Below are 27887 nucleotides of genomic sequence, written 5' to 3'. Positions count from 1 at the left end.
TTCACATTTCTTTATTTCCTACAGTAGTATTTTTTAGGTAGACATCATCTGAAAGAATTGTTTATAAGTCTGACGATATGTTGAAGTATCTTAAGCTGCTGGTGTGGCAAGTGTATGGGGCTTGGTAGATAGATGTAAAGTCTTTGAATGTAGGAATAGAAAAATATGTTATAGATTTGTTTCTGCTAGACCTTTTTCAGATGTCTGAAATGAAACATTCTGTGTGTAGCTGGAAAATAGAAAAACACTCAGGGACAGCCCTTCTGTAGTTAAAATATTTCCTTGAAGGTTTATCAGACTGAAAACCCAGCATGGTGCTATTACAGTTCTGTTTTACCTTATGCTTTTTCTTCAGTGCATATTATCATGTGATGGTGAGAAATTAGCAATGAAACTAGGACATTCACATTATTTATACAATATTTCGTTTTCTATCTCATGAAAGTACATAAAATATTTTATATTTTACTTGTTTTCTAATTTTTTTTTGTTGTTTTTGATTAAGAGATAGATTTCAACCACTTCATTTACCTTTTATCGTATTTCTAGAAGCTGCTTCCCCAGGGAGAATGGAAAGGGCTGAAATGGAGTCTCCTTACTACTCATTCATGCCAAATACATTCTTAACAAATTCCCTACCACATTCATGTATCACAGCTGATATTGTTGACCCTTTTACTGATATTTTTCATGTCAATATACTACATTTGAATGAAAGCTTAATAAATATAAGGTTTCCTTAATAATGATCAGCTCTAATAAAATAAGGCCTTCAAGGTAGGTTTTCAAATAACTTGGCTTTCAAACAACAGGCATAGTTGTGAAAGGAATTCAATTAAGAGGTGATTGGCACTGTGGCGTATTACACTAGCCTTTGTCTATGTTCCTATCTACTTAGCCATTCTGCCAGCAAAAGCTGCTGTCCAGAGGCAAGACTAGCCACTTTGGCTGTGTGTTGAGTGACAGATACAGATCTTACTGTCAGAAGCTGGAAAGCTGGTAGTGGAATAAAGCTGCTGTTGTTATATTTTTAATACTATGATGGATTCCACTAAAATAGATAATATTTAATTTCCATAAATCTGTCTTTTTGAACTAAAATAAATATTTTCTTTTTAATAAACTACTGTATTTAGCTTTCTGTGGTTGTAGACATTGTCAGAAGCAGGAGACTCAGGGTTCCCCGAAGAACATGCATTGAATAGGTTCATCTTAATGAAGGAAAATGTAAACTTGTATTTCACAGAAATTTTGTACAAAACTTCTTGTTATTCCAAAGCTCTATAGGTCAGTAAACTACAGAAATGCAGACACATAATTGAACTAGAATATAGTATTTATTACAACACCAGAGACAAGGATTAATAGTAATTGTACAGAATTTACTTTAAGCTGTGCTCTTTCACTCCGTACATTTCAAGGATGCCAGCTGAGGACTGACAGACAGTTCTGTGATGTACTGAGAAAGTATGAAGCCTTCCAGTCACAGTCTCATCATTGCTAATCCATACCAACAGATATGAAATATATTCTATGTAACCTGGGCCCTTTGCCCTTTCACTATCACTGATACCATTATTCAACTGGAAAGGCTAAGTTATTGAGACAGACTCTGATTTTTGTTGTGTCAATCCAAATCCAGTGTTGTTCCACTGAAGCAGATAGCTTAGAGGAATTGTTATGGACTTAACCTTGGCTAGTAGCTAGGATTTTTTTATATGTAGATAGCCAAGAAATTAAATTCCACTATCCAGAGTAGAACTTAAATGAAAAAATTTCATTTACAGGGAAGTGGGCACCATAGAGCAAACATATTATTTTTTATGTCCTAGGCTTTAACAGGATGTCATTTTCACTGATTTAAGTCCATATGCTGTGCTAAATGGGAACAAATACATAGCAAACTTGATTTTTCCCTGAAGATGTTATTATGCTCCATCTTGCCACTGAAAAGAAGTAAATGCATCCCACATGAAAAACCAAGAAATTATTAATAGTGTAATTATAATCTTAACACTATAGAGAAAAATTATTATTCTAGATCTAATTATACAGGAAAAAAAAATGCAAGAAAGAGAGAAAGATAGTGAGGAAAACGTTGGAATGACAATAGAGTTGAAACTGGTGTACTTGCACTTCTGAGTTCCTGTCCCTTTTTCTGCTCTAAGATTTGCATTTCTTTACCTGAACACAGGTGAGTTGTCTATAACCCTGGGCATGCACTGTCATCTTGTGTTCCTTCCTTACCATCTTTTCTCTATACTCTTTTACATTGTGTTGTGTGTTCCACTTTCAAAGTCTCTGCTATCATATAAGGCCTGTGTTCCCGTACATAGTACATCTTTAGGCTAGGGACATAAATATTTCATTCTACTACTTGTTACGGCATTTTATAGAAAAAATAGAGTTATACTCTACAAAGATAAGCAAAAGTAAAACAAACCAGTCATAGCTACCTGTTCATCAGAAAAACAGCTTTTACAACCAAACAAGCTTAAACGAAGCTTTAAACAAGCCAGTGCAAGGTCAGACCAAGCGAGTCTGACAGCCCTCAATCCTCAGGCAGTGTAAAGGTAGCGAAAAGGCAGTGGCCTCCTATGAGATATAGCATTACTTCATGCACTGGGCTACAGGGTTACAAGGTCAAGGGAAAGTGCAGCAGTGTTGCATCTTTAACAGGCCCAATAGCATTAGGAGTACTTGGCTGCTTTCTAATTTTTTTTCTCAGTTAGAACCCACCTAACAATATGTTTTATTTTTCAAACTCTTTTGAACAAACTGCTTGTTGCAGTCCCAATGTTATACAATTTCATATGTGTGGGCAATTTTCACAGTAGATATTATAAAATGATCTGTTTTCCCCTAACATTTTACTAAAAATAATGCAATACTCTTGTTCAGTAATACCCAGGACAGTTTAAAGTTATGGAAAGCTTGATATTAAAATTTCCTACAGCTGTCTTTGCTAGAAGTAGTTCCCCTTGAAACCCACTTGGTTCTTTGAGGGCTACTACAAAAATACATTTCTATTCTTATACAATTTCTAGCTTCCAAAGCACACATCAACTATTTTGACTGCTTTGTCAGTGTTGACTTTAGTTAGTGTGTTGACATCTGCTTTCTAGTGGTATCAGCATAATAAAGCTCAATGCAAATTCTAATGGATTGGAAAGTTGCATTTATTTTGCAAAGACAGTTGATTTCATGGTTTCATGCTCTCTCACTCACATACTCACAAGCAGCAACATGCCTGTGTCCAGGCGGTCTGACCAACATCACCTGGGTATATCACAAAAGACAACATGTTCCATCTGCAAAGTCCTCTCTGCATTCCTGGAGTGCCTCTCAACTGCTGACAACGAATGAGTCTTTGGACAAATCTTTCTTCTCCTTCAGGAGCTGTTGATTATTTTGGGGTCGATCTTCTCTTCAGATCTTGCTTATTTAAGCTACCACAAATCTTAAGCCAAACCTCTGCTCGTTGCCTGCTTTTCCTCTTTTGGCATATGTGTGAAGCACGTCTCTTGTCTGTTCAGACTAACGGGGAAAGGAGTGGTGTCCATGATGCTCTGCAGACTCACTGCCACCCTGTTAGTGCCAGGGCTGCTCTTTTGCTGATGAGTCTGTTTGATCTTCAGACTGCAGGCTTTTTCCTTTTGACATCAAGAATATGTTCCTCAATTTTGCTGATGAAAACAGTGTCCTGGGAATGGCATCCCTTGTTAACTGGCCATTCTTTCAAGTCTTTTTTTTCTGCTTTAATTCTCATGCTTGCATACACACATTTCCATTCAGACTTCCTTCATACCAATCTTAATATTTTTCATGAATGTCTTCTGTGTAAGCAAACAAAACTCCACTCTTCTTGGGTAAGTCGTTTTTCCCTAAAACAATTTTAGATTTATGAAATCAGATACCGCTGTTTTTCTTCCTGTGTGTCAGCTTGTCAAAAATCATCCTGGGTGAAATAAAACCAGAAGTTACCACAGAGATAAAGAAAATGCATGTTACAGTCAACGTAGGCAAGTTGCAGATAATCGAATATCATCGTAAAAACACAGAAATTAGTGCCCTACAAAAACATAACCTTGCCTACAGCAAAAAGCTAATCCAAATATTGTATGATGGCTGTCCAACAGCATTCCTGTTGTTGCTTTCACCTTCCTTTCTTATGTGATTGCATCCATTTGTTGGGCTTTGGCTTAAACAAGATTGTGAAAGGTCTCAGGGCAAGGTCAAGTTATTCTATACATTTCAACAATGCCTGGCACACTGTCACCTCACTTTTGGCAGGTTTCCCAGGAATTGCTGTAATAGAAATAATAACAAATAACATCAATAATAACAAAAATATCAATAACAACATTTGACCTAATAAGATTACAATATACATGCCCTAATACGTATTTGGTTTTTTAATCCCTTGAAGCTGGGTCAATAGGGACTTCTTATCTTTAAAAAGCTTAAATCTTTAGACAATCTTGGTAACAATAGCAAATTGTTACTAACTCTGATGATGCTCCTTTGTTTTGCTCAAAATGTCATTTCTGTACTTAAGCGTTCTGAAAAATCAGTGAATAGATAGCTACACATATATTTTATGCAGTTACTTGCTTTTCCTATTGATTGCTTAGGCCAAGGGTCTTATGATAAACTTTTTTCCAGCAAGAGGACTTCCTTGTGATATTTTCCTGCTCAGTTTTACATGGTTTGGTACATTCCTGTGTATGACACTGCTTCAGATTTCTAGCTGGAGAAATCTGTATATTCCAGTTTGTACATGTTAGAGATCCTTGTGTGACTCTCATGCTATGGGATTTAAACATGACTGTGCCCAAACCCTTTTATGTGAATATAGCATTAGATTTCAGCCCACATGAAGTCACAGTTAAAAGACTATTGCACTGAGAAAACAGCTCATGAAAGAAATTAACAGCTATGCTTCCAGTCTATTGAGAATAAAAGACAACTATTAATTGCTTTTCACACAGTTAATACTGCTTTAGTTGCACAGATATGTAATAAGCAACTACAGGAATGGCTTCATAAGATCTTTTTGCTGAACTTTGTTTTTCTTTAGGAAAAACTAAATACCTATTGCTATAATCTATAGCTGTGCTCTTGCAGCATACAATTGACTTTCATAGATCCTTGAAACTTTTTGTTTTCTCTTTTTCTGAAGGATTGTTCTATTAATCCTTTAGGATTTTAGGTTGTTGTTCAACTGGAAGGTGTTTTTTTTTTCTTTCTGTGTTAATTAAACTCAGTAGGATGGAAGACAGACATTTCTGCTGAGCAAATGTGACCTGAGACTCTGCTGTGCACTTTTAAAGACACTGCAGATACTGAGAACACTTAAATAATTTGAACTTGTAGGAGGCAAAGGAGGGTGATTATCATCAAAGTACAGGGATAAGCAGCAAAACAAATAATGAAATAATAAAGCTAGTTGAAACGTCTACTTGCTGTAGACTGGTGTAACAAATGCTCAACAAATGATAAGCCTAAATCGAAAACGTAAGAACAGAAGTGTTGAAATCCCTTCTCTGCTGCTCAGCCACCACACAACAGCTGGAAAACATTGTGAACAAAACACATCCCAAACACGCACCAGCTTCAGCCCACTAGCTGTTTTCCTACTCTGAAATGGACTTAGTGTTTTACAGATACGACTGCATTACTCAAAGTAAAACACATTTTCTCCCAGTATTTGCCACCTCCCTCCCATTGCTATGTTACCGCAAAGTGAGTTCACTTAAAAATGTTCCATGTGCTTTGATCTACCTAGTACATCTTGCTATCTCCAGGTAACAGCTCTACACATTTTGGGGTCATTCACTGGTTTTTTTTCCCAAATGACAGAGACTGTGATCTTTCCATATCCCCTGAAATCCCAGCCCTCCAGCACAGTTAACAGATGCTCTAATGGTTTTTGCCACTCCACAGATTTGCTTCAGACAGCTTCAAACCCACACAAGCTTGAGGGAATACATATCACTTATAGATCCCACCTAGACTAATGAGAAAGTGTTAGAGAAAAGTTGCATACTTTTTTTTTTTTTTTGTGTAATAGAAACACTTATAAATTCAGGAAATTATAAATTAGTATTTAATTAAGCCACAGTTCTCGTGGTCTAAAGGAAGTCTGATCGTTGTTTTCTCCGTCCTGTAAACCAGTGTGAGATAAGCATTGCAGGAACACTTAAAACAATTTATATTGTTCTCTGAACTGAAGTGAAACAGATTTTAAGAAATTTCTGAAACATTTGCTAAGCTCTGGTACCTTTATTCTTCTGGAATTGAAATGGAAAGTCCTACAATGCTGCAGGAGGCCGTTCTTATGCTACCTTAATTTCTTCTTAGGATCATCTCTAAGTATGATAATATAAGCCCCAATCTCACATAGAACGTACATATAGACATAATATTTTAAGAATTCTATTAAATTAATGGCATATTCAAATACTGTATTATTGAAGCGTGCATGCACTTCTGACCGTTTTGTGGAAGTAAAAATCATTTGGTTTCTTTTGTGCACACTCCTCAAACATACATCAAGTGCTGATTCATCACGTTCAGCCCTGGAAATACTGAAAAATACACTTGAGTGGTGGGAGAAACTTAGGCCTTAAGGTTCTTTTCATATTCATCTATTCAGTTTTAGACTTCTGTAACAAATAGGATTCCTCTAATTTCCCTGAGGAACAGATTATGTTACAACCTCTCCTAGGCATATTTTCATTATGCTAAGATTAAAGTTAGCTATTTCCTTCCTTTATTTTTATGCTACAGTAAACAGAACCTGTAGAGAACCTATAGAGAAGTGAATGCAGACTTTTTTCCTTACGTGAAATCACGTATAGTGTGTGCTGTGACTGTGAGTACTGCTGCACTGGGAAACACTATGCTGCAATACCCTTTTAAAATTTTCTTGAAGTCCTTGTTCTTGCTTTAAGATATATTTTTATTTCTGCATTGTTTTTGAACAATGCATTTCACTGCCGATGTTGACAAGTGAATTTTCAGCAACTCTACAAGAAAGATAAAGAAGGAAAAAAAAAAACAAAACAGACAACCACCTTCCTGTTGCTGTCAGTTTTGAGTTACCTATTTTCAATAAAAGAATTAAATGATGATAGAAATATGTGCAAACAGTAAAGGAGCTGTTCCCTCTTTCTTCAGCTGCAAAATAGATTCCATAGTGTTTCTCCAATGCACAGTCTCAGCACTTACTACCTTAAAGAAAACCACATGCTTCTCCAAAGAAAGTCAAAGTTTTAGCATAGTACATTCAAATTAAAATGTCTGGACAATTACACTTTTTCACAGCAAAGCATGAACCATTTAATAGACAGACTTCTTTATACTCAATACCCTGGGGCACGCTGAACCTCTGCTGAAGTCTCTGGTCTCATCTGCTGTAATTGCATGTGTCACAGTCTTCTTTTAGCTTATTATATATATTACTTTGATTGCTGCAAGGAATTTGTACTATAGGAGTTGAGACTAAATCTCTTTCCCCAGTTTTACATTTTAGTCCATGTCAACGCTGCCAAAGTAGCAGCAAGTGGAAGTGGCAAATGGACCTCATTTCTGGAGAGTGCTCCTGGACATACACAGAGACCCCTGTAAAATTAGGTTGTAGTTATGCTAGGTAAAATTTGATTTTTTTAATACAGAAATTTCAATCTTTCCTGTTACCAGAAGGGTTTCAGAACTTCATTCATGGACTAAATATTACAATGCTGAAAGTGATTATGATTCAGTGTCTGCACAAGTCTTTTCAGCTTAAGTAGTCATCCTCATTCATATTTACTGCATGTCACTCAAAAGTCATATCGTGCCAGAAATCTTGTATATTCATAATTAATACAATAAAAACATATTTCTTCTATGCCTGAGTGCATTCATTCATGTTGACAGAAAGAATTTACTGATAAAGGAAAGAGAAGTGGGATTATTACTGTGAACAGAAGAAGAGGAACACTGCTTCAGTTTCTTTTTGCTTCTGTGTTCTGTCTTACGTTACACTTCAAATGTTCTGAGGGAGAGAACTCCTGGTAGATGAAAGGTGCTGGTGATCTCTATATAGTCAAACCTGTGCTCACACAGATTTTGGGTTCTTTCAAACTGTTCGAGTTAGCCAAGTGTGTACATGAGCAATGTTCGAAAATCAAAGCAAAGAACTGTCTACCCCATAGGTTTAATAGACAACCTATGAAAAGGGAAAATAACTCCAAAAACATGTCCTATTCTCAAAAATTATTTTTTGTTCACACAGTAGAAATATATATATATATATTTAAGCTAATACAATCACGTAATGCCTAATGCTTACATACGTGTAAAATGAGTTAAATTTTTTAAGCCCAAGATAAAATTCTATACCATTGCATAACCTGTTTGGTGACTAAGCTCTTACCAAAAATTGTCTCTAAGTACATAAAATTGTGCTTTTGTAAAAAGCCATCTGTTGTCTTTGAAAGGCTGAGCAGCTGCATTCCTTTCTTTTACTACTTATCACCTCCAAGCTAGATGTTCCCTCATTTAGGTCCCCTGAGAAGGGCCCAATCTGGTATGTTTGCTTGCACATGCCTAATAAATACAGATAGCTACAGACTTTCTATAAGCCACATTGGTCTTGGTCATATTTAATTAGAAAAGATGCTATCAGGCCAAAAGAAAGGAGTTCTGCTGCTCTTCTTCTATTTTAATTGGATTTTAATTAGGTCAATTATCTAAATTCAAAATAGCCAAAGCGCTGAAGCAACTCACAAGGATCCTTATTATTATTATGGATGATTTTAGTACTGCATTTTGTTATTTTTCCGTAGTTATAATTTTTTTCTCTATTAGTAATTTTGACCTATTAACATAAATCTGTTTTTCAGCTAATGCATTGTTTTATCTTTTAAATCTATCTTTTGTAAACTTGATTAGTCTTGTTTACAGTGAACCCTGTAAGTGGCAAATCCATAACTAAAAGGATTCTTCCAAGTCCATCCTCCATCAGCTTGGGTTCTGAAAAGTTTATAGGACACCCACAAGTGGGTTGTACTAGCCTGACTACAGGTGGCAACAGAAGATTTGGAAAGACACAATGGGGCAGCCTGAAATGCAGGTTACTTATCCTGTGACTAGATAGGTACTTGTGGCACTTCCCCAAGGTGCTGTCCAAAGACTCAGGGTGCTTAGACTACCTTTTTGGATCACAGATTAATCAGAGTGGGGATATCTGACATTTTTTCTGCCGAAACTATTCAATTAGTTGCAAAGAAGATTTCAAAATTCATTGTGTCACTGTAAGAGTGCAACATGACACTAAATTGGATATCATGAATTTTCCTTGGGAGATGGAGTCTTAATTTTGTTTCAGCATAAAATATTTTTCAACTGATTGTAACACTTGGATATTCAAGTGTGACCGAAAACCCTGCTGCTGACCCCTGGCAATGTGGTTAGCATAACTAACACCATTTTAGAAGGCAAATGGCCATACTCTGTGACTGAGAGGATCACATCATATCAGTCCCATTTCCCCTCCTCATTAAGCCCTCAAGGTCCTGTGCACCAGGCAGATTTCTTCTTCTGCTTCCTATGGACCTCAAGGCTCCTGGGCCCCAGGCTGACTTCATCCCTCCTTACAGGTCTCGAAGGTCCTAGGCACCCAACCAGTGAGGTGGTGGTGATTACTCCATTACAGAACAGCGATGTGTAACAACACACAGAGCATTGTCTATAAAATCAATTAGCTACAAGTGGGACTTAGACTGGAACTGCTGCTGCATAGCAAAACCCATGATCCCCTGGTGGTCAGAAGTGCTTCCATCATGATCTGCTTCCTCCAAGGACTGAACGAGTGACTTGCATTCTTTCATATGTTCTTGAGTCTACATTATGATTGTCACATTTATATGGCAAGACATCTTAAGTATTAAGATTTGACCAAATCTGCAGAGGGTCCAGGTGATCAGGAAACATAAGCTCAGCTGTGCTAAAAAAAAAAAAAGGGGGAAAAAGAAAATGAAAAGGACAACAACAACAATAAAGGTCTTAATTTTAGCATGTAAAATTCAATGCTTTTCTTCATCATTAAAAAAGAAGTCTTTTCTTTCCTGCTGCCTGACAAGCAGATTCCTGAATCTGTCGTTCTGTTGCTATTTTTGTGACAAAAGACTTTCTGAATTGTATAATTCTTGAGTTCCATGTCGACTACCTCTTGTATTTCAGTTCTAAACATAAATGTTATATGAGCTAATTGCACTGTTCAAAAATCCTTCTATTGAAAATAAATGATCATTAGTAGGTGTGCTACCTTCTGTGCTTTATATATAAGTTTTAGAGCTTAATCCAAGCAACTGTAGTTGCTATTTGCAGATATAATGCTACCCATTGATTAATACCTGGTTACTTAATACTTCTTTTACTGCAATTATTTATAACCAGTTAAAATACTAATTAAGAAGTTAACACTTAAGCATCCTTTACATCATACATTTGCTAAAGTTTCCATTTATATTAAGTATCATTTTATATGACAATCAAAACATGCTCTGAAACAAAATCATCCTTAATCTTATAGAATTTGTGAAATTTGGGGTGAATTCTATTGCTGTATCTATTCTATTTCACATTTGGATATGGCCAGGTAGATAATGAGATACAAGTTTGCTGACTGTTCCCACAGAAATGTAGCATATTAGCTGCAGGACTTCCTTCTGTTAGTCTTCTGTAGTTTGTGTCAAGGCAAGACATGGTCATGGTACAAAACATCCAGCATATAGATGTAGCTTTCCATGGAAAAGTGCCTGAACAGGTGTTTCTTGTTAATGTTTGTCTCAAAGCTGACTTTTGCTTTTCATCTGTCTTACATAAAAATTATACTAATTTAGTTTCCAGTCTTTCACTGAGCTTGTCCTTGAGGCAAACAAAAATCAATAAACTTTTCTAGGATAAATCAAAGTAACTGCCCAAAGAAGAGTAATACTCAACATAAAACTACTTTGCTACATTACACAAGTAAGATCTTTCATTTCGAGAGTCTATGCAGAAACTAAGTTTTTCGTAAAGAGTTTAAACCAGGTGTCAGTTAGGATCAGGGTGCATGAAAATGTGCATTGTCAGTGAGCACACCTTCAGAAGCTTTTGTGAAATGCCATGCACTTTCTCAATCTGACTTCGGTGGGGTTATCAGTACATGGTGGATGTGGGGAGCAGCAGAAACAGAAAGGGAAATTGCATACAGGCAAAAGGGGAGACCTCCTGCATACATTTTGGTTTTCAGCACTGGAGAAGAGCAACAGTATCTGTCTCTAATGTTATTTCTTAGATTATGTACTATGATAAGGTTTCTGGATTGCCAGGACATTTTTCTGAATTCTTTTATCTTCTGAAACACTACCATCTGCACCGCTTTGATGGGATCACTGCCAGTCTTCCAGTCAAGGATACAGTGCAGCATTGCAAAATCTGTATGCTGGGAAGTGTTCTTAGGTAGACGTGAAACAATAACCCACACAGTTAATAACTTCAGTCTGCTGTCTGGGAATACAAAATGTTCTTTCCAGTTCACCCATTGATCCCAGCTCTTCCAAATCAAGAATTGGCACATTCACCAGTTGTATAAACAGAATAGTACCATATTTTTTTCAAAATCTTTGTCCTGGTCTTTCCTGCTCTATCAGGGAGCTTAGTGATGCAACAGTGATAAACTATCTCTGCAAGATGATCATACATATGATCAATCAGATTCAGTATGCTTATATCATGCTGTAGGCATGGCTCATTAGCATGCTTCTGTCAAATACCTAGTGAAGGAGTTACCATTTCCTCTACTGCTGTGTATCATTATTATTCCTTTCTAATTTACTAGTAATGTCTAATTACTCTTGCAGAGAATAAATATTTCTAAATTACTTTATTCTATATTTGGTAATATTTTACCTTTACCAGTATTTTATTTAGGCCCCTACTTATTCCCCGCTTGTACCCCTCCCTCCCCATCGCCCCACTCTACCCTCCTCCCAAGGAAAGCAAAGCAAAGCAAAGCAAAGCAAAGCAAAGCAAAGCAAAGCAAAGCAAAGCAAAGCAAAGCAGAGAAAAGAAAAGAAAAGAAAAGAAAAGAAAAGAAAAGAAAAGAAAAGAAAAGAAAAGAAAAGAAAAGAAAAGAAAAGAAAAGAAAAGAAAAGAAAAGAGAAAAGAAAAGAAAAGAAAAGAAAAGAAAAGAAAAGAAAAGAAAAGAAAAGAAAAGAAAAGAAAAGAAAAGAAAAGAAAAGAGAAAAGAAAAGAAAAGAAAAGAAAAGAAAAAAGAAAAGAAAAGAAAAGAAAAGAAAAGAAAAGAAAAGAAAAGAAAAGAAAAGAAAAGAAAAGAAAAGAAAAGAAAAGAAAAGAAAAGAAAAGAAAAGAAAAGGCAAAACGAGTGAACTCGGGAGAGCTGGACGTGTCCATAAGTGCTATACACACACACAGCAGAGTGTACATAACCCTGTTTGTACTTGATTGGCAGATGCACTTAGATATACAACAATGAACTGGATTTTGGTTCTTGCTGAGCAACCTGCAGCCTTAAAGGGGCTCTGCAGATGTTAGTGGTGCACTGAGGTTTAGGAGTTTACAGAGATTGCAAAACTAGTCATAGAATGTTATCAGTGGGGTTGTGCTGAAGAGATTATATGCTACAAATACTGGAGTGTCCTTTGTCCCCAGAACCTTCTTCCACAGGCTTCGTATTAACCATGGTCAGAATGGCTGTTCTCTTGTTCACCTGCCACTGACTTGCACCACACCCTCTATCAATGTGCAAAAAAATCCCTAGTTTATCATTTCCCACTTAATAGTATCTTCAAACATAAAACTAGCAACCTATGAAATTACTCACACCACATATATCTCTGTGAACTCATAAGTGAAGCAGCACACTGCTGCGATGTGGTTGCTGTTAAATCACCATTACACTTCCACTCTTGGGCCTTTTTTCCAACAGATGTTATTTAGTCTTTTGCCTTGTAGCCATCAATCACAGAGTTCAAATCAGGACTACCTATGACACAAAAATTTTTTTTTTGTGGCTGTCTTACATGGCCAAAGTTGTATAAAATGTTACTCTAATATGTTAGTCCAAAACCAAGTTAGGAAAAATATTTTAATTAGAGAAAGACACTTCAGGTTGTGCTGCTATTTGACATCAACATAGTTGTTATGCTTATTGGATGCCATGATATTTATCCCAGTTTAGTTATACAATGAAGTATTACCATATTTAGTAATTTTATAATTGGAAATCTGACATTTTTTCTCATCTATGATATAGAAGTCAAAAAAATGGTCCCAGCAAAAGCTAAACCATTGTATATAACACTTTTTCTGCCTTATGTTTGGTCTTTTGTCCATTTTCTTTTCTCTGTTAAAGTGACATGAATTCACCAGCTGTTCCATTTTCTGTATATCTGACATGTCAAACAACTATAGTTTAAGTTTGGCAGCTCTGATTATGTTCCGTAGGCATTCATTCTTTAAGAGTCCTTTTGCATGTTTTCTTCATTCATTTTGTCAACACAGACTCTTGATGTTATACCCAAACAAAATTTTTCAGTCAGCCAGTCCATAAGATATCTATGCTCTGAAGCAGACAGACATTTTCACTTGACATTAATGTCACCCCGATTCTCTAGTGTTTTTTCTTGGTGCTGTAGCAGGCATGGCAGAAGTTGAACAAGATCTGTGAAATGTAGTTGCTGAACCACGGTGGACTTACTGGCTCAAGTCAACCTTCATCTGCGATTGAACTAAAAATGCTGGTCTATGAATGGCAACACAGAGCTGCAGCACGTTATACTTTGTCACTTTGAGTGGTAACTTCCACAGGACTAGGTGGTTACATAGGAAATTCCTGCACAATATTATCCAAAGGCCTCTGAGCAGGGAAGGAATAGAACTTAACCTCTGCACTGAATTACTATAATTTAAATATTTAAATATTTAACCAGTCTCCTCTGTAGAAGAGTGAAGACGTTAGTGGAAAAAGTAATAGTAATTCATTCATTCATCATGGAATAACAATTTGAACTATTTGTTTGTGAGAAGATGGAGACACCTGAATGTGTTTTGACCTCTTTCCTATCAAGGCTCCAGGAAAAGATGTCTACAATTATGTAGATATCTTCCCATACTCTCCTCATTGATTTTAACTGGTGTTTACAAGGGTACAGTAACTGTCTGTTTGGATTAAAGCACAATTCTCATGCTCATTACAAGTAACAGGAACCTAAGAACAGGCAAAAGCTTTCAGCAAAACTGAAGTATCAGAAGGTATATTTTCAAGTTTTGAAGGAAAAGGAAAACTGGTCTGTGTTTCCATGTAAGTCATTTCACACCATTTTGTTCATAATAAATGTAAGGAACTTAGCAAATACACACTCTAATACATTAATGGATGAGGGAATATAGTGTACTATCAGCAAGTTTGCTGATGGCACCAAGCTGGGAGGAGTGGCTGACACACCAGAAGGCTGTGCTGCCATCCAACGAGACCTGGGCAGGCTGGAGAGTTGGGCAGGGAAAAAAATAATGAAATATAACAAGGAAAAGTGTAGAGTCTTGCATCTTGGCAGGAACAACCTCAGGTTCCAGTGTAAGTAGGGGAATGACCTATTAGAGAGCAGTGTAGGGGAAACGGACCTGGGGGTCCTGGTGGACAGCAGGATGACCATGAGCCAGCACTGTGCCCTTGCGACCGAGAAGGCTGGTGGCATCCTGGGGTGGATTAGAATGGGGGTGGTTAGCAGGTCGAGAGTTTCTCCTTCCCCTCTACTCTGCCCTGGTGAGACCACACCTGGAATATTGCGTCCTGTTCTGGGCCCCTCAATTCAAGAAGGACAGGGAACTGCTGGAGAGAGTCCAGTGCAGGGCAACAAAGATGATTAAGGGAGTGGAGCATCTCCCTTATGAAGAAAGGCTGAGGGAGCTGGGTCTCTTTAGTTTGGAGAAGAGGAGACTGAGGGGTGACGTCATTAATGTTTACAAATATATAAAGGGTGAGTGCCATGAGGATGGAGCCAGGCTCTTCTCAGTGACAACCAATGATAAGACAAGGGGTAATGGGATCAAACTGGAACACAAGAGGTTCCATTTAAATTTGAGAAGAAACTTCTTCTCAGTGAGGGTGACAGAACACTGGAACAGGCTGCTCAAGGGGGTTGTGGAGTCTCCTACTGTGGAGACATTCAAAACCCGCCTGGACACATTCCCGCGTAGCCTCATCTAAGTGTTCCTGCTCCGGCAGGGGGATTGGACTAGATGATCTTTTGAGGTCCCTTCCAATCCCTAACATTCTGTGAATTCTGTGATTCTGTGTAATAATGCTCTTTTCCCACATGAAGTTTGTTCATTAGTTGTGAAGACTAGCAAACTATTTTGATTTTACTCTCTGATAGACACTTATCATGGCCAGAAATAAGTATCTTAGAGCGTCTTCAAACCTGTGTGATATGTTTGTATTATAAACATTTTTTTTTTTAATCCTTATTGCCTACCTATCTTTGTCTTCAAGTAATTTTCTTTGCTTCTAGTGGAAGGTTAGGATCTTAGGTTGAGAAGCAAATTCCTGATTTAAGCTCATGAGGTTTTGGTGAAAGCTAGAAACTCATTATCTTCTCTGCTGTGTTGAGTGTCATACCATTATCTAGCAAAGTAAAATTGAAACCACTGTGTAAATGCCTTTGACTCTGGCCTGTATATATGCTCTGGGTTTTTTTTGTTGTTTTTGTTTGTTGGGGTTTTTGTGTGTGGCTGAAATTCATTCGAGGAATTGCTTAATGTTCTGATAAATATATATGTCTTCCAGAACTCTGAATTGCCATGAAAAACAGGTGATCTTCAACTTTCAATCAGAATGTTGCTATAATTTAAATCATTTTATTATAAATATTGAATGAATTTTTGCAAAATAGGACCAAATACTTCCCACCATAAGAAGCACTTCTTCATTAGTATAACATGTATAGCTAACGTAATTTCTGCCATCAAGTGTAAAAGGGAGCACTGTTAAACCTTTTCTCATGGTGTGTTGTTTTAGGAGAGCACAAAGCCATTTGACACGTAAAAAAAAAAAAGCAAACACCAGCAGTATGAGCTCAAGATGGGAATCAAGAGAACTCTATTACGTAGCTGAAGCTGCCTCCATCTTGCTTGACATCAGTGGACTAATCAGGTAGCCCCTGTACAACTTGAGTAGCCCATCTGTAAAGTGGAAATTGTCAAAATTTTCACCTTTGCAAGTTTTGAGACCCGTGACTGACAAAAGACTGTCTAAATGTGGTGTAAATTCTTCTGACTTTTGGTTATATATTTTCATGAAACTAACTGCGAGACTTCAGGAAGACTGCCTGAATTTTGTGTCTACTCTAAATGAAGCAGGATATCGTAACTTAGAAAAATGGAATATTCTAGTATGTTTGTTTTACAAAGAGTATTTGACTATAAAAAAGACTAGAGAAGGCTTTTTTGACACAGGCTCAACAGAATAAAGTTTTTTTTCTATTGGACAGTATCTCTTGTGTTGACATCTCTGAAAAGTATAGTGATATAATTTCTGGGCTAGGTTCTTTATTGGATTGAACACTAGAGTATGAAATAGCGCCAGTGTGATGGCTCTGTACTTTCAAAACACTATTATGAAGGAATAGGTGCATTTATTCTCTTCAGTAGATTTTTTGTCACACGTTTGTGAAATTCTTTTTACTTTCCAGTCTGTGTTTTCTCTACTGATTGCTTTTGCTACATCTCTATTTATTCTATAACCAGTGTTTCATGCATTTTGTAGTCTGGGGCTTATTGAGTTTGTACCTGACACATTTCGATGAAATCCTACACATTCAGCACAATAATGTTCACATGAGGCATTTAAAGTGTCCTGTTTTGCACGATACCTAAATGACATTTTGTCTCTAGTTTGCTAAGGATAATACAAAGATTTCCCTTACTCAGTAGACAAAGACTTTAAGCCTTTAATCTAATACCCTTTTAAGAGGCAATTTCAACAGAATATATGGAGGAAGGGCCTGAATCACCTCCTCCAGGTCTGCACTGCACTCTCTTGATTTAAATTGTGTTTTATTAGAAAAATACATGAGTTTCCCAGTGGTACTTGTGATTAGAAATATAGTCTGGATTGTATAAATATCTGAAAATTCATAATCACTCTGGATTTCCCTGAAAGAACTGAAGAGGACTAAATGTAATGGATAACATTAAAACTATCCTGCATTAACAGCATCTACGTGACATCCTGGGTAGACAGTTTTGATATAATTAATACAAGGAATGCTGTTAGAGATAATAATTTTCTATATAGAAGCTAACCTGAACCCTATTTTAAGCTGAGAGAGTGGGTCCCTTCCAACTCAGGACATTCTATGATTCTATACTTCAAACCAGAATATTCTATGATTAATAGTTGCAGAGTTAAGTGCTTGAAGCACGCAGTATGTTTAAAATACTGCTTACACTCCTGAGGCTCAGGCAAAGGTAGACTAAGGACAACTCAGAAATTCCTGACTCAGGACATTCTATGAATCTATGCTTTTATGGCCAAACAGGCTAAAAATCCAAGATTTGATTTAGCCCTACAAGTGTGTCAGAGTAAGATCTTATGTAAATGACAACGAAATTTGGTAGGTATGTGGGAGAAGCATGAACGTATTATTCCTGTAGAAGATTTCTAGGCTGATTCTCAATAAATGATAATAAATTCATGGTCTCAAAGGCTTTGTCAGAGAGTAATGCAAATTTTAGTTTGCCTAAACATCATTACTGACACTTGCAAAATCTCACAGGATAATTTGTTGCAATATTTCTAACTGTATCATGTCCAAATACTTTATGTTCTAGGATGAATTTTTTCCTTTTCTGAAAAAAACCCACAGTTGATTGAACTAATAAAAGCATTTATGTTAACATTGCCATGAATCGTGTGCTTAGTGCAGGATTTTTCTAAAGTCTCAGGATAAGATGCCTTTATCAGACAGTCAAAACAAACTGTTCAACAAATATCCTTAAAAAGTAGAAGGTCCTGTAGAGATGTTAATTATCTTCCTTCCTTGGCCTGACACCTTTGTAAGGTGCCATCTCCCTGTACGTGGCAAGAGTGAGGTACTACACAAGCCTCTTCTCCCCAGCCAGCCACTGCAAAGATAGTGTTTTAAATACCCACTCCTTCTGTACACAGAGATGTTAGCTGTTCTTCCGCCTGACAATGTCCAGCATGTTACTTTATAGATATTTTAAAGGATACTTAAGGGGATGTTAGCACTCTAGGGAGTAACCTTAAAACAGAGCCATGATCTAGGTCTCTGTCATAGGACTATTTCAACATTTTAATGTTAAAGCTAATATGAAATACACTGTACTTTAGGCTCACTGGCCAAGAACAAGCTAGTGCTATGAGCTGCATGGTAAGAATTACTGACTTAGATTACAAGTATCTCTTTTTTCTCTTAAGCATTTTTTTCCCAAAAAGTTAAGAGCTTAGTCAGTTACAATCAAGAAAATGCAATACTTTTCATGTGATAAGTGTGTGAAGAGGTAGCAAGTTCTTTCAGAAGCCAGTAAAAGATTACTTGGTAATTTCTGCTCTTCCACAGAATTTGTCTATTTTACCTCATTTCACACACTTTTTTGCTCTCCTATGTAACCTGTTTGTGAGGAGACTTGATGCTGTACATTTTTGCCTTCTTCATCTTAGCAGAAAAAATATACATTTTACCAAGTCTGATGGCTGGTAAAATTCCTAATTGAGAATATATCTTTGTAGCTTTGACGTAGGACAAAGTTGGCATAGTCCATGCCTAACTTCTAGAGAAATCCTGTGAGCACCCTGCATTACACTTTCTCTCCATGGTCTAAAAAGGGTTGGGGGATTTTCTTATAGAGTCTCTGTGTGTCCAGCTTTTTAGTTAATGAAAACCAGGGAACTTGGGAAAGACAGTCATAAATGAACAGTAGTCATCCACCTCAGTTCATAATATAGGCAGGGTTTATATCCAGATCCAGAAGTTAGGATGTGCTTCCAGATCCAGTAATTTAAGTGTAGTGTAAGAGATTAAAATATAGCGAGACTGTTAGCCAATATAATTATTCACAGTTGGATGCATACAGCGCTAAGATTCCCACCTGTCTTCTCATTATAAATTTTGTCTGGGAGGCTGCTGTACCTGAACTAATATGAGTGGTATTGCAAGACAGGACATATTATTTTGGGCACAACCTTATGTTTCCCCAGCTACATGGTTTCCCAAACCATAATGTCTAACCAGTTTTGAGGGAAGGCAGCGGTGCTTTTGTCCATTTTGCACCCATTCAAAAAGAAGTGACCCCAGATTCTTAGCAATGAAGCAGACAGATGTTCAATCTGAAATTGCTTGCCTTGGTTGTACACTGGGAAGGTGTTGTGCTATCTAAAAGTAGAAAATGTGAAGATTCTGTCTTGGCAAACATAAGGCGAAAAATTTTATTTTTCTCATAGAAGCTCAGAATGAGAGTGGAATAATTCTGGTTTTAGAACAAGCAAGAAACAGGAACTTGAAATTTACCATGGTGTATAATAGAGAAACTAGAAGCAGGCCAATTTATTGACTAAAGTAATCTCCTATCTTTATTTACCTTTCTTGACAGCTTGAAGCCTGCTAATTTCTCAGCTCCCAAAGCCTATAATATCCCTGCCATGTTATCAGATACCTGTTGCCCATCTGGCTTAAGAATGCAATAATATTTGTTTAAAAGATTTTACAAGCAGTGATTGGAATTGTATACAGTTATTATTATGTTTAAAAATGCTTTGGAATAATTATATTTATAGTTTATAATAGAAAGCTGTACATTATATTTCACAAGCTTTTCTATTCTAGCAGCTTGGCCATCATGTATTAAATATTGTTATTTAGCTGTCATAATGTTTTTTCTTCACTTAAGAAGTGAGTAAAAGATAGCTCATTCACATCTCTCCTGTTCATGAAGTATTATCATAAAGGGCAGGATTATCTTTAATATGTGATGCTACTGTCAGATTTCAAATACAGTACATTTTATGTTATTGATGCTAGAATCCATCTTGGAAAGACACTTTTTATTCTCATTACACGACTTTACATGCTTACAAATTCTCATAAGACTTCTTAAACTTGTTTTCAACCCTGAATGTATTTTTAAGTTTAACATTTATGCTAATAAATATGAATCTCCCAAGTAAATCTGTGTGTTCTGTATCTCAACAAAGCTTTATTTTTAAACTTCAAATTTGGATACACATAGTTTGTACTGTCTATACATAATAGTAAAGGTCCCTGAGATCCAAAATTACTATTAGTGGGAATCTAGCAGTGGGAATTATGCCAAGAGAAAAACTGAAATGCAAATATTTTAACAGGTGCCAGGAGTGAGGAGTAGGATTTTTAGTAACCACTGAATTTCAGTGCAATATGTTTTAACTCTTCAGCAGTTCTCAGCTCTTCATGAATTGGGATGAACACACAAAACAAGCTGAGGTATTGCCCTACATCTAAGCAAAAAATCATGGAAGCTAGAACATAACAGAGACATACAAGTGTCTAGGTGGATTTCTGCTTCCTTTTGGCTGTGTTTACCAGCCTAACACAATGCCAGTCTGAAAACCTGCAGAGACATTTTGGGTATGTCTGCACTGCAATCCCAGAGTACCTATGTTCCAAGTTTTTAAGTTACAGAGCTATACCAGCTCACAATAATTGAGCCCTGGCTGTACCTGCATTGTGGTTGTACAAGAAGACCTGGCTCCAAGGTGATGCAATCAGGGGTTTGAACTTTGAGGATGAGTTAAAAAAGAACCCAAGATTTTTCTCCTTGAGCCAATGCATAGAATTGCAAATAGGTCTGGGAGTTAAAATGGAGCTAAGTGGGATACCAGCTGAGTTATTTGGGGTTTGGGTGGGAATTGATCTCTTTGTAAGTAAAGGAAGCACGGACAAACCTTTAACAACAAAGAGCCTGAATCTGAAGTCTGGGACAACAGGGAGCACATGGATACTAAACAGAGCAGGTTAAACTAAGGAGATGGTGTGGAAGCCACAGATGTTGGGGTGTGTTGGGATCACAGCAACTAGTAATATTGTAGCCTGGCCATCCTGTAAATATGACACAAATCCACGTTATAAACTTTATGTAGGTTGTGTGATTTAAAGCCATGTGAAATACGCAGAAACCATAATTTCAAAACTATTTTTAATTTTAAATTTTAATGTGTTTTTTTTCCTTCCCCTCCTGCAATATAACTCTATGTGTTCTGTAATGAGCCAAGGTGGCAGCTAAGTCTGTAATCACATTAGCCTTTCATTATTAATGCAGTTTAATATTTTCTACCAGAATCTTGGAGTTTCTTATTAAAAGTTTATGGGAAAATACAGTATTTTCCCACATTTTGTAGCCATTATTGTTTGTGAAATTTTAGCACATACATGTGTAGGGTCAGGAATTTAACATTTGAAAGAGCATTTCATTAACAATAACTGTGGTTTTTTTAGCCTTTCAAATATTTAGCTTGAGTGTCCTCAGTAAAGTTAGTCAACATTAAGCAGGTGAGATTTCTTAGTAACTAAACTATTTCCATTTCAGAGTACAGGACTTACACTAACATTAATCTTCCAGTCCCTCAAGTTACTTTTTCTCAGGTACCCCAACCTAGAAAAGGGAAAAGAAGTACTGTCAGGATGCTTCCCATTGATGAACTGAAGAAAGCAGAAGCTGCCCTGTGAGAAAGTAAAGGAAAAACTGGGTCAAGGACACAGGTGAGCGACTAGGCAGTCACACTTTTGTCTACAATGTGGATTCAAGCTCTAGATGTCTGATATGTGATATTTTCTCACGCCTAGTGGAAACTTATTTACAACTTCCTAATGCATTACAGTTACAGAATAAGTAGAAAATCATGTAAGTACTGGCATTATTGCAATAAAAAAATACACATATTGATCACTTGGGAACAAGATAGCATGGTCTTGCGGTTTTTGGATTGTAAGGTTATTGAGTATATTTTTTTTGTGGTATTTAGACTTCAAACTAGGAGAAATCAAGTGCAACACAGAGTAAGGACAGTGTACTGATTAATACAGAAGAGCTTCAAGGAATTATGATTTATTCAAATGGGAGTAAGTCAGCTTAATATGTATTTGTCAAAGTTAGTGAACTGAAAAGTGAGTATCAATATGTATTTCACTGTGTGCTATCAATTTCTTTTTATGATTTTTCATGTGATTGATGACATTTCAAACTATATGTAGCTGTTGTGTCAGAAAGCCAATTAGTGTGATTCTTGTAATGAGCACAATGCTTCCAGACTACAGAGGGGTGATAGGAGATACGTCCTATAAAATAAGACACCATTATTTAATATGTTTATTTATACTGAAGATGTTTCATCACTGCTGTGATGGTTTGATTACCAGCTTTATTGTATTTACATTTCAGCAAACACAAATACAACGGCACAAATCATAAGGAGATGGGAAAAAATGACAGTGCCATGTTATGTACAGCTTTTAGGTAGAGCTCATTGACTCTGAGGATACAAAATATTACCCTGGTTGCACGGAATCATGTGAGGCAAAAGAGTACTGAATAATTCAAGGAAACAAGGAGAGCCTGAAATATCATGAAAAATCAGTATTTATAAAGTTGGCATTAATCAGCTATGTTGCTGTCAGGCTGTTTATCTTGCATACCAGTTCCCCCACATACCTCTTCTATGCACCCCCTACTCCTCAGGCATGTTCCAAAACCCACCTCCTATTTCATCACAGGTCTCCTTGGAGCTCACTTTGGGGGAAGAGAATGTTCAAGATAAGGAGGTATACTTATATTCATGCACATATATGTACATTATTTTTCTTCTAATTCAGTCCTTTGTTGAGGGATATATTGTTTTGCACTGCAAACACAGACTTTTATTTTAAGAGAAAACTTTCACTGACATCACATTACTCGCATCTTTCATATAGTAGCCCACATTTTAATGTGGCAAAAATAGCACATACTGAGGTTCTGACTAGTACAATTTGTTCGGCACTTACTTCACTTTTTATGTTTTGCCTCTCTATATTTCTTCCACTAAATCTCTGTTGCTCCACTGGTTGTGTCTTCTCTGAAACTTTTGGAGTAACTGAGTATTTTCAATTTCTATTTCTTCATATTCTTTCAGCTTTTTGGTATCTTTATGAAGAAAAGGAGGTCTTATTTTATGTGGCCTTTTCAGTGAGGGAAAAATACATTATCATAGTTCCCACTTGACACAGCTCTATTTTCTATTAATGATGTATTCTCCATTGTCACACTTAAATTATTTTCATTGATTTATCTTGTTTACCTTGCCTTCTGTAACTAGTTGACTAAAATTCTGTCCACTATTGTACTGATTCCACTAATTGTTTATACCGTTACAGAAAATATTTGTGAGAACAAGATTAACAAATTAGCCCATCATGCCATTTTAGCTGGAATGTTATATCAGTCTATTGAAATATTAATAGGCTTCTATGAGACAAGAAGGAGGGCTGGAGCCAGTAAAAATCTCCAACACATGAAAGTCTAACTAATCATGGCCATATGGAAATCTGCTGCCTTATTCTTGTAGCAATGCTATAGTCAGGGCTTCTCTCCGTTTTTAATGCTTGCAATGAAATTTTTAATGAGCAGTAACAGAAGGATCCTCTAGTTCATTTGTTACTCAGAAGTACAGCTTCTGGCTAGTATTAGGGTGAAAAAAAGATTTATATTTCAAAGAGGTACACTGAACGTATTATTAGAAAAAGATGATCTAGTGAACTAATCTCATCACAAGAATGACATTCCAAAATTTGTACAAAAACTAAAATAAAGTTAGATTTTTTTCTAATGTTTTAAAATTCACTGGAATATTTTTATTCCAGATATGTTTTGCTGAAAATATTTTTCAACATAAAAGGTGTTCTGCAGGCTTTTCAAAGACAAATTTTTCCAGAGAACTGATTTTGAAAGAAGGTATATCTGTGTTGTTAGACTTGCTGAACTAAGTTTGTAGCTAGTAAAGTTTTTACCATCATTCAAATTGATTTTGTCAGCAGTTGTTTTTTAAAGGCCATTTTTGCAATTATTGTCTCTCACACTTTCAGTGGTATTATTTAACTGCTCTACAGGTTTGTGCAGTTTGGGCAAACAGAGATTTCACATTTTCTGTGGTTTGACTAAGAGATATTTTTTCCCAGACTTCAGTGGTCTGTACTCATCTTTACTAAAAGTTGCTTTGCCATCCTCTCACAGCTTCCCCAACGCACTGAGTTCCCACACAAAGGTCACAGCTACTACAGCTGTGCTAACTGCCCTTGTGGCTTAGTCTTGGACAGATACTTAGTCCTTTCTGTGAACATCTGTGGGATCTTAATGCCTGAGAGCCACAAAGGTCCTCAGTGCTGGGGAGAGCAGTATTGACAGTGGGATGTCCTTTCTTGCCCGCTCATCTTCAGCCATTTGGCAGAGCAGAGGCATGGATGTTTCCTAGGAGAAAGCGGGCTGCAGGATCCAAGTAGGAAAATTTATTGTGTGCCTGTTGGGTGCAAGAGGAGAAGGTCCAGGCAGATGAAGATTTGTTGGTTTTAAAATAAGGAGGTCATGGTAAGACGTAACTGGATAATACGGTTCTGTTTTCTGTCACGACACTTGATTTAGTCAGTTCTTGTTTTATTAGATTGTTTTACTGAAATAATGATGACTTTCATATGATGTGTCATAGAATATCTGTGCTGTCAAGATTTGCTCTCTAAAAGAACATTTAAATGGTAAATGTGATTTAAATAGGTCTGGGAAAATAATTAAAACTCTAGATCTAAACATGCAAACAGCTGAGGTAATAAATGTTGTGTAAGTTACTCCCTACTTTAAAGGCACTATGGGCAGAGCTGGGAGAGCAATTAATTGGACCTTAGGGCCACTTCCAAGCATTTATTTTTCTAAGGGGAATGTAGAAACACACAGGGTCATAACATAAACACACAGGGTCATAGTATAGCTGTGGTGAGATACATCTTTTATGAGATAAGGAAAGGACTTCAGCATGTGAAGCTCCATCATTAACACCGAAATAAGACTAGTAGCCTAGCCAGCTAGGAAGCCAGCCATCAGCAACCTCTTAAGACCTGCTTTGACATCAGATCTATTCAGTATGAAGAAACCTACTGATTTCCAGGACTTCGAAACAACTCTATTATCACTTGGTTTATAGTTGCATGTAGCTGGTGTTAAAAACAGTTGATTGGGCTTTTGTTTGTTTGGTTGGTTGGTTGGTTTTTGGTGAGAGTTTGGATAATGGAAATTCATGAAACTGAAAAAAAATACTTCAGAAAGATTTCTCCAGATGTCAATCACTTCATAAATGGCATGGCATCTCAGAGTTCAGTGAAATTTCAGAATTTAAATAAAACCAAGGTCTTTGGATATAAATATCCTGTTTAAATCTCATTGCAGTGATAAACTGTTGCATTTACTCACTTTTCACTGCAGACAAACTCAGATTTAAGGGTAACTGATTTGACTGAAATGGCTTTTTCTGGTTCTGTGCACAAAACTCAATTTAGGTGTAATTATACTGCTCACCTGAGGCTTCTTATGGATGTATCTAAATGTTTGTGGAGGGGAAGAAAAACATAACTGTTAACAACTAAACAGCAGTCTTGGGGTTCTAAGGATGTTGAATATTTCCTGTATTTATGGAAATTATGCCAAGACTGAGGTTTTTTACTCTGATTTTGGCCAAGATCCTTGCTTTAGCTAACAAAGTTCTAAAATTTTTTTTCTATTTATTCTTTCTTTCACCCATTCTCCAGCCCTTTGATTATTTTAATGTATTCTCTTGAATTGAAAGCTTATACAAGTGCTGGTCTGAGAAGCCTGGAATACAAATTTTCTGCTTTATTTACAAAGCAAATAGGACAGGTGCTTTTCTCACCAAGACTCTGTGAACACCACTTACAGACTTTATTTTTTTCTCCCCAGAAAATACATATTTACAGATCAATATTTCTTGCTTTTTCTCTTTGCTCAGTCTTTCTGTTCTCTTTAAAATTTGTTAACCAAGACAATAATTTGCAATGTATCATCCTCAGTTGGATGTTGGTACATTTTGCATGGCTAAATGCCTGTAAACTGGTGATAATTTATACTTTTTCTGGTCTGAATAGAATGGATTGGTTTTAAGGGAAAAGGCCTTTGGTCCTCTCATATTTAGGTCACTCAGTCTGAGTTTTTGTTTTTATTTCTCTTGTCTCGGATTGGAACACAATTATCCAGATTTTTGAAATATACAAGTTTGTAGAAAAAGATTTTATGTTATAAATTATATTTTGTACCAAAAAGAAATCTTTAAAAAGAAACCATTCTTATCTTCAACCTTCCTCCAGAAAGGTTCTTCTGTAGAAACTTTGTTTTTACAAGTAATATAGATCTGAAATTCTGGCACTTTTAATATTTCCATACAGAATTTACTGTCATGAAACAGGTCTGGAAACTATCTCCATGGTCGCTGCATCCAACAATGTATTGTCACACACAATCTTCATGCATTTATCAACTCATGCAGGAATTTCCCATCTCTCCTATGCTACTGGAAGCATGGCCTTACGGCTTCATTTTTCTGATGATTAGAAATCTTTATATGTGAGTCCACTTAAATATGTCTATAAATAGTTTGTTCCTGTGCATGTTGCTTTTCAACAGAATTTCTTTTCTTTGGTAATTTACCTTTAATACTTTTAAAGTGAACAATCTTATCCTGTCAGTTTGTACTTTTCTGAGCTAACCAAGATGAGCTAGTCTTGCAGGTTCCTTACTATAGTTCCTTTTATCTCACTCAACTTACTCTTTTATTGCACCCAGTTGCAGCTGAAAGATGTGTTTTCAAGCACACTTAACCAGAATTTTCCACAGTATTCTGTGCAAAATCTCTGATTTTCCTGTTACCTATTTTTCATCACTGTATTATCGATGGCTTGTGGACTTCTGAAAAATAACTTGCAGATCCTTTTCTTTCACCATCATTTTCAACTGATAAACATCCCATTTCACCATACCACTTCCTATCATTCTAGTCCTCACAGTTATGCTGCTCTTCCTGTCTGTTATTCTGAATCTACTGAGTTTTGACATTACCTCTTAGCAGTGTGTCAGCAACAATTTTTCTGTGCCAACCTCATTTATGAAACCATCAAATAAAGTGGTCTGAAAGTCAGTTTCAGAGTGATATAACCGGTGATACTATTCCAACCTACTTGCAGCGCCTATTTAACTCTCTTCCAAATACCTAAATTTTAAGTCTTATTCTTTTTTTTTTTTCCCTTTTTTTTTTTTTTTTCCTACCTAGATGTGGTCTTCGCTCTCCCTATATCTGTTATTTTTCTCCTGCCTTTCTTTTTCCAGCCAGATTAATGGACCCTCTTGGCTGCTGTGCAACACTGCAGCTGTCCTGTTTCCTCTACCTCCTTTGAGCACACCATGGTCCATGCTCTGTGTCTCAGCGTGGGTACATGACCCAGTGCCAGGGAGTTACTACAAACTAAGCTGATATATTTAGGACTGTATGAACTTCTACTATAACAAATGCTTTAATGTAGTCCTTGTTCACAAAAGACCTTTACTGGTATAAATAGGTGAGTTACTTCTAACATTAGAAAGCGAGAACAAATTCTTCATAAAAGCTTGTATTTATAAGCAGCTATCCAACTCTAGAATAAACTCACAGATACAGAAGCTGAGTATCCAAGCTTTCGAATTTTATACTATGGGAACAACCTGTGTTTAATTTTCTCTACCATCTCCAAGTCTGATCAATATACACAATA

General features: G+C 36.5%; 1 long non-coding RNA gene across 3 annotated transcripts in view; it reads right to left on the bottom strand.

Moving 5' to 3' along the window:
* Nucleotides 1–1354: 1354 nt before the first annotated feature.
* LOC139827596 (uncharacterized) overlaps nucleotides 1355–27887 on the bottom strand; it is a 75504-nt gene continuing 48971 nt past the window's right edge. For all 3 annotated transcript variants that reach the window (XR_011738411.1, XR_011738413.1, XR_011738412.1), the window contains 2 exons: nucleotides 21654–21705; nucleotides 1355–9994 (listed from right to left, as the gene is read on the bottom strand). This is a non-coding gene — a long non-coding RNA (uncharacterized lncRNA). The remainder of the gene's footprint in view (nucleotides 9995–21653; nucleotides 21706–27887) is intronic.

Source organism: Patagioenas fasciata, chromosome 3 (genome assembly GCF_037038585.1).
Source record: "Patagioenas fasciata isolate bPatFas1 chromosome 3, bPatFas1.hap1, whole genome shotgun sequence".
In the NCBI taxonomy this organism is placed as follows: Eukaryota; Metazoa; Chordata; class Aves; order Columbiformes; family Columbidae; genus Patagioenas; species Patagioenas fasciata.
Note: the sequence above shows the minus strand (reverse complement) of the source record. Positions and strands in the feature narration are given on the sequence as shown.